An 8,655-nucleotide genomic window follows, 5' to 3' on the forward strand; every position below is an offset into this window, starting at 1 on the left:
ACCACCATAGAAGAGACAAAGGATCTCACAAAATTCTCAGTTGATTAACTACATGCATCACTGATAACACATGAGTAGAGATTGAGTAGGAATGAAAACTCATCTCTAGAGCATGCCTTTAAGACCCAGATGTTCTTTGGAAGAGGAAGAGGTCAAGGTAGAGGAAACAAGAGAGGAAGAGGCAGAAGTCAAAACAGAGGTGGAAGAAACAGTCCAACAAATGCTCAAGGAAGAGGCAGCAATCCAAATCAGAACCAAGGCCAAGGCAGCAGCCAACAAAGTGGACAACATCATGCTCAAGGACAAAGGTATGATAAATCCAATGTCCAATGTCACTATTGTAAAAAATATGGGAATTATGCAAATGAATGTAGGAAGAAGCAGCATGATATGAGTAATAGAACTAGTGAAAATTTCACTAGAGAAAATATCAGCCAAAATAATTTGTTTTTGGCCTGTAATATGGCTGAAGAAAAGAGTGAAGATTTATGGTTTCTAGACTTCGGTTGCAGTAACCATATGACAGGAAACATAGCCCTCTTTTCTATGTTAGATCAGAGTGTGAAGTCACAAGTCACACTAGGGACTGATAATAAAGTTTCTATTATGGGAAAAGGAGAAGTAAAATTCTTAACAAAGAAAGGTGAAAAGAAAACCATAGCAGATGTTTATTATGTTCCTGGAATGAAATGTAACCTCTTAAGTATTGGATAGCTTGTTCAAAAGGGGTACAATGTTTTCTTTGTGGATGATGTATGCACCATCATGGATAAAACACCCAGCAAACAATGTATTGCTGAAGTGAAGATGACAAGGAACATGATGTTCCCTCTCAGGATGAAAGAAGATTTAAAAAATGGAGAAGAAATAGCAGCAGTGACACAGGAGGCTTTCCAAAGCGAACCAAAAGATGAAAATTGGTTGTGGCACTTGAGATTTGGACATCTCAACTTTGGAGGTCTTAACTTGTTGAATAGAAAAGGAATGGTAAGAGGATTACCATTGATAGAGAAACCAGACAGCCTTTGTGAAGGTTGTATCTTGGGGAAATAACACAGAGAAATTTTTCCATTTGGGAAAAGCATAAGGGCAAAAGCACCCTTAGAGATTTTCCACTCAGATTTAGGTGGACCAATGCAAACTCCATCACTTGCAGGCAGCCACTATATACTAACATTTATTGATGATTTTACTAGAAAAACTTGGGTTTATTTCCTGAAGAACAAAACTGAAGTGTTTGAAAGATTTTGCAATTTCAAAGCATTTGTAGAAAACCAAAGTGGGCTGCGTATCAAAGTTCTAAGAACTGATAGAGGAGGTGAGTATATCTCCAATTAATTTCTACGTTTTTGTAGAGAAAATGGAATTCATAAGCAGTTTACCACTAGGTACACTCCACAGCAAAATGGAGTTGCCGAAAGAAAGAATAGGACAATCATGGATATGGCGAGGAGCATGTTAAAGGCAAAGCATTTGCCAAATTATTATTGGGTTGAAGCTTAACACTGTGCAGTGTACATTTTGAATAGATGCCCTACAAAAGCCGTCATGAACAGAGTGCCGGAAGAAGCATGGAGTGGGACAAAGCAAGGAGTCACCCACAAGAAAGTTTTTGGATGTGTGGCTTATGCACACATTCCAGATCAGCTAAGGAAGAAGTTGGACAACAAAGGGGAGAAATGTATTTTCATTGGATACAGTGAGGAATCCAAAGCTTATAGGTTGTATAACCCATCCACCAAGAAGCTTATTGTGAGTAGAGATGTTTAGTTCATTGAGGAGGAAGCTTGGGATGGAAGCATAGAGAAAACAGTGAATGTTAAAAACTCTTTGTCTCATGATGAAGATGATGAGGAGATGGCTGAAATACATTCCGAAATAGCAGCACCAACACAAGGGCAGCAAGAGACACCCTTGAGTAGAAATGAAAGTACTTCTCCAAGCACACCATAAGGAGGAAATTCAAGTGCTTCTTCAAGCACTTGTACACCAAATGAAAGAGGTAAGAAGTTCAGAAATTTAAGTGACATTTATGAACAAGAGGCAGCAAATGAAGGTATGAACTCTTTGTTTGCTTTATATTGTCATGTTGATGACCTTGTTCATTTCAAAGAAGAAATTAAGGATAGGAAATGGATAGAAGCTATGGATGAGGAGATCAATGCCATAGAAAGAAATAAGACATGGGATTTAGTTGAACTACCAAAAGGAAAAGAAGTCATTGGAGTTAAATGGGTCTACAAGACTAAGAGTAATGTTGAAGGAAAAATAGAAAGACACAAGGCAAGACTTGTTGTCAATGGATATAAGCAGCAGTATGGGAGAGACTATGAGGAAACTTTTGCACCGATTGCTAGAATGGAAACCCTGAGAGCAGTGCTATCCATAGCAGCACAAAACGAGTGGAAAGTTTACCAAATGGACGTGAAGTTAGCATTCCTAAATGGAGTGTTAATGGAAGAGGTTTACATTGAACAACCTCTAGGCTATGAAAAGAAAGGCCAAGAGCACAAAGTGTGCAGATTGAAGAAAGCTCTTTATGGGCTGAAGCAAGCACCAAGAGCGTGGTATAGTAGGATAGATTCCTATCTACTGGAAAATGGATTTGAAAAGTGTGAGGGAGAACCCACCCTCTACATCAAAGAAAATGATGGTAAATTACTAATTGTTGTGTTATATGTTGATGATGTTATTTTCACAGGAAAGCAAGGCAACAATCACTCCCACAGTGATGGGATTAAAACTCAGCAAAGAGGACAACAACAAGGATTTTGATCCTAGTTTGTACAAGAGCATAGTTGGCAGCCTCATGTATTTGACTGCAACTAGGCCGGATATAATGCATGCTGTTAGTTTAATTTCCAGATTCATGGAGAGGCCAAAAGAAGCACATTGGCAGGCAACAAAAAGGATTCTGAGGTATGTTAAAGGTACTAAAAGGTTTGGCATTTTATAGACTATTTCAGAATGTTCAGATTTAATTAGATACACTGATAGTGATTGGGCTGGAAGTGTAGATGATCGGAAAAGCACATCCAGTTATGTTTTTCACATGGGTTCAGGAGCCATTTCATGGGCTTCTAAAAAAAAACCTATTGTAGCATTGTTTATAGCAGAAGCAGAATATGTGGCAGCTACAACAGCAACGTGTCAAGCAATTTGGATGAGAAGGATGTTAAGGAGTTTATGCCAAGAGCAAGCAAAAGGAACTGTGATTTTTTGTGACAATAGTTCAGCTATTGCATTATCCAAGAATGTTGTGTTTCATAAGAGAATGAAACACATTGACACAAAGTTTCATTACATCAGGGAATTGGTAAACAGTGGAGAAATTGTTCTAGAACATTGCAGCACTCAGGAGCAGGTTGTAGACATCCTGACCAAACCATTGGGGCAGAAAAGTTTTGAGTCTTTGAGGAAATGTCTGGGTATGACTGATAACCCAGCAGTTGAAAATAAAGGGAGTGTTGAAATGCTAATTCCAACTGCAGCAGAAAACCACCATGGGAGTTCCCCGCTATTTCCATTTTTTCCCTTTGCGATGTGATTTGATCGCTATCGCACATTAACCCGTTGCACCCCTATGTATTCTGATTGCGATTTCGCGATGCGATCTAATCGCATATCGCAAATCGCATTCATGAGTGTCAAGGCTCCCCCCTGTTTTGCGCCGAATGCGATTGCGCGATGCGATCAAATCGCAAATCGCATAATCCAACAGTTCCCGCAGCGTTAAACCTGTTCTCCCTATGATCAAATCTCAGTCGTCCGATTAAATCAACGGTTGATGTACAGGCTTGCAGCAATTTACGTGACGTGAACTAGAAGTTTCATTGACCGCCAGTTTTTCAGTAAAAGTAATTAATGAAATTTAATGTGATTGGTAAATGTAGGTAAAACTCTTTAATTTTATTGTTTTTTATTTTCACGGGAGTATGGCACAGTAAAAATGTAATATCCTGTTTTATTGTTCATTGAACATAAAAAAATGAAAGTATAGACGCAGAAACGTGAAAGGAAAAAAAATTTGTATGCACAGCAGTGCGAATGTAAGGTGTGAAGAAAAGGAAATTGACACACAGCAGTATCAATGTTAAAAACAGAGACATAGTTCTCCTTTTGTAATATATAGCAGTGTCGAGAAAGAGTTTTTTGTAATGCACAACAGTGCAGAGACAGTGTGATGTTCAGTGCTTTTTGCTTAATGCATTTTATGTATGGCAGCGCTTCATTGAACATAAAAAAATGAAAGCATAGACGCAACAGCATGAATGGAAAAAAAATTGTACGCACAGCAGTGCGAATGTAAGGTGTGAAGAAAAGGAAATTGACACACAGCAGTGTCAATGTTAAAAACAAAGACAAAGTTCCTCCTTTTGTAATATATAGCAGTGTTGAGAAAGAGTTTTTTGTAATGCATAGTAGCGCAGAGACAGTGTGATGTTCAGTGTTTTTTGCTTAATGCATTTTATGTATGGCAGCGCAATACTGTTTTTGGTTAATATAAAAACTTTGTTATCTGTTATGTGAATCGATCTCCATTTCTATGGATTGCAGTAAATGTGGATGAAATTCTGGGATACAAATTAAAAGTTTCTCTGTGTTAAAGAAAATAGAGTAGAGTATTACTCTCTGTTCATTGTTGTTTGGAATTATCAGAAATTCCCAACAGATATTTTTGTGTATAATTCTTGCTCTATTTAGTTGTTGTTTGTTGTGGTTAACGAATGGAGGGTTGGAAAATGACCTATTGTTACTTGACTACATATATGAGGCCATATTTAGGATTTGAATTGAGCAACTATATTTATACCATGTCCGTATATATCTTATTCATCCAATATGGATTCACACTCATACATCCAACACCATTTATATTCAGGTTGTGATGATACACAAGCCATGCAGGGATTTTATTCCTTCTTTCTTTCATGGGCTTGGACACTCTGGTGATAATCAAGTTATGTATGATAATGTTGGATGCATTGTGATGTTGCATTAGATGGTTATATGCTTCAAGAATCAAGCTACTGAAAATACCTCTTGCCGTGTTTATAATTTGCATGTTGTCTTTTTCTAGACCCGATAAATTCATGTAGTTTGTATACCCGGTATTGATATAATGGAAGAGCTAACTATGTGTGTTGTTTATGCATGTGTCTGTGCCAAGATAAGAATGGTCTTTAGGGCTCGATTTTCTGTGTCTTTAATAATTCTGTTGTTGGAGAGGGGCTGTTATTGCCAATTTCGTGTTCATTATTATTTATTGGTGGCATATATTTTGTTTTGGTACCTGGAAAATTAATGAAAGAGATGGGTCATTGGAACTATAAATGTTTAATTTGAATTGAAGTTTTCAGAAGGACAAGGTGAGGTGGAATGTTAATAATTGGATTCCATGGGCACCATTACTATTTTGGGTTGTGACTATGAGCATTGGATGAGTTGTGGCGAGTTCATTAGATTTTGTAGATCATTTTTGTAGGAATTTTTTTCCGAGTGTTTAGATTAATGACAAAGTATTTCTAAATATAAATTTAATTTTAAGACTCGATTAGTTGTCATATTATTTAATATGTAGTCTCAGTCTTGACAAAATTTGGTCACTTAAATAATTTGGTGGTCGAGTTTGTGAACGAAATATATTATAGTCATGGAAATTCCTAGTCAAGCTGTAAAACTAGAGGAATGAAGCTTAAGGGATTGGTTGACATTGTACTTGATATTGAATAGGATTTCCTATTGATGCATGGATTTCAATGCTCTTCTTCAGTTCAGATCGGTTGTTTCTACACATGGCTAAAAAACTAAAGAAATAATACACTCTATTTTAATTGAGAGATGTATGAGCATGTTGGACATAACTCACAACAAACCTTCTTTTTTAAACTTCTCTAGTGCTCATTATATGGAGCAATGATAAAGGTCCCTCGAAATCCATTTATGGTGAAGGTGTTGATTAATAGTTAAAAGGATTTATTAATTTTCCATAATACACTATTCATTGTGCGTTGGGAGATATCCATTTTTTTTACTTGTTGAATTTGTATTGTAAGTGGATGTATTTTTGGTTGAATCTCACACCCATTTTCAAAGTTTGTTATAAGATTTTTCTATGTTTTTAAGAAAATTAGAAAATTTGAGAGTATTAGAGTTATTGAATGCTCTAATAATGTCTATTGTTCATATCACAATCAAAATTAGGAAGGAAACTCTCTCACATTCAAACCTGTTTGAAAAATGCACAAGACATGATCAAGTTTCTACAATTTGAATCTGAGTTCCAGTGACATGAACCACTGTAAAAGAGTCATGATTTTGAACTCATTCATGTTCATAACAACTCACCTTTTCAGTATAAATCCTATCTGTAGTCAAATATTAATCAAATTTATGGGGTCATTTAAGAAGCAAATTTGCATAAAGATGCAAATCGTCAACTTGCTCTTCCTAAGCCCATCATCATACCTTGGGAAGAAATTGTTAACAATAGGAACAAAAATGGTCTTGGATATAATAAGGATGTGTCCTTTCAGATTCTAGACTACAAAGCCCATCCAGTTTCGTAGTGTTTGGTTTCTTCAAGATGATTCATGCTCACTTTCTCATGTTTCATAGCCACAAAAAATTTGCAGATGCCAACATTGTGATTGCGTTGGCCATGTGAAAGATCAATGTTTTGATGTTCACCCTTGTTAGCATTGTTAGTTTAGATGCTCTAGGAAGAAAACTCTTGTAAGAATGAACATTCACCTTGGATGGATCACTTCTTAGAAATGGTCTTCAATTATAAAGAAGATATACCAGTCATACGGAATAATTCTTTTACAAGTATTGACTAATCTTGCAGTGAATATTTCTTCATCTTCTCGCCTTGCATCTAATAGGGGATCATTTGTTGAAAAGTGTGCAACACGAAATGCTAAATTTAGAAAGTGCTAAAAATAGAACTGCTAAAAATAACACTTCTAAAAATATCAGTTTGGCCAATGAGCATTTTGGCCACCTTGGGTGAGAGGTGAAACTACTAAAAATAACATTTCTGGGTCCCTTCCTATTTTAGCAGTCCCTGGTCTAACTATAGGAAGTAAAAACGAATTTGGTCTTAATAGCAGTTTAAAATATTAATTAATTAATCTCCATGAGTTAATTAATTATGGAAAATTAAACTTGAAGTCTTTGTGAGAACATGCAATTAGTTGTCCCACTGATTGAGGAATTTATCCTTGATTTTCTCCACTGATTGAGGAATCAAGTATGAGTTCTATAATGAGAGGATCAGTTGACTTAGTTTTACTTAGTCAAGTCCAGTTAGATTAATTTAACAAGTTGTTAAATTAATGAGATATAGTTTTTTAATGCTTGCATGCATGTGACAACTATTATTTCAGATAATTGAGCATTCCCTCATGGATAACTGATGCATGTCAGTTCAGACAGAGACCCAGTTGAGTTCATATGAGGGACAATGTACTATCAGATGCTTGGATATTTTTAAGTAAGTGTTCCTTGCATGGAGAAGGATCTATTTCCAAGAGAAATACGTAATATAGGAGATTGGAGGACTTGTGGCCTATATATTGAGGCCTAGGTAGTCTATGATCTTCATCTTTTGATTGCAGAGAGTACAGGATAGCTCTTGAGCTGATTCTTTTTGTAAACAAAAGAGGATTTCCACTTGATCGATAATACATATAGGGGTTTTATGCTGGTGCTTTCCCTAGTGATATATCTTGTGTTATGGTTGATTATTTCTCTTGATCAGTTATATGTGTTTATGCTTGATGTTGCTCATGAAATCTATTATACTTCCGCTTAATGTTTTGTTTAGTACATTGCATATATCAGTTTGATCTATAGGTGTGAAATTTCTACATGGTATCAGAGCGCGGGTGATCAAGGAAGAACAATATACAGGCAAGAGAAATTCGAATTTTATTATTCGGGATATAGATCTCAAGTTCTTATCACATCTATTTCACCGATGGCTTTCTATGGTTTGAGGCTTGAGTATGCCCTTGATGGTAGCTCAAACTACATAGCTTGGAAGGATCGCATGGAGGTAGTATTGGAATATAACGACCTTAAGGACTTCATTGATCAAGAAGTCCCTAAGTCTAGTGATGCTACTCAACTGGCGGAATGGAAGAAGTGTGTGGCTAGAGCTAGGAGAATCATCCTAGATGGAGTTCAAGATCACATAATTTCGAGCCTCCATGGGAAGGATACTCCGCATGCACTGTGGAAAACATTGAAATATTTATATCAGAATAGTAGTGATAAGAGGAAGCTGGCACTGAAGGACAAACTTCGCAAGATCAAGTGTGAAAAGGGTGACACTATCTCTACGTTCCTGAACAAGCTCACCACCTGCAGGGATGAGCTTGCAAGTGTAGGGGTCATGACTGTTGATGATGATATGGTGAGTCTAGCACTCCTTGGCCTTCCTAAGAGCTGGCATAGCTACCAGGACTCAGTGAATGGAAGGGACAAACTGCCAGATTGGGAATGACTATGGTCGGATTTGATGCAGGAGGAGATCAGACGGAGCACCAGGGATGGAGCTTCTTCATCAAAACATGATGATGAAGAGAACTTGGCTTTAGCATCTAAAGCTAAGAAAGGGAAAGGGAAGGCATCCCAATCCAAGTCTTC

The sequence above is a fragment of the Pinus tabuliformis genome, chromosome 2_2 (assembly GCF_031772625.1).
Source record: "Pinus tabuliformis cultivar Carrire ecotype Pingquan chromosome 2_2, CPIR1, whole genome shotgun sequence".
Lineage (NCBI taxonomy): Eukaryota > Viridiplantae > Streptophyta > Pinopsida > Pinales > Pinaceae > Pinus > Pinus tabuliformis.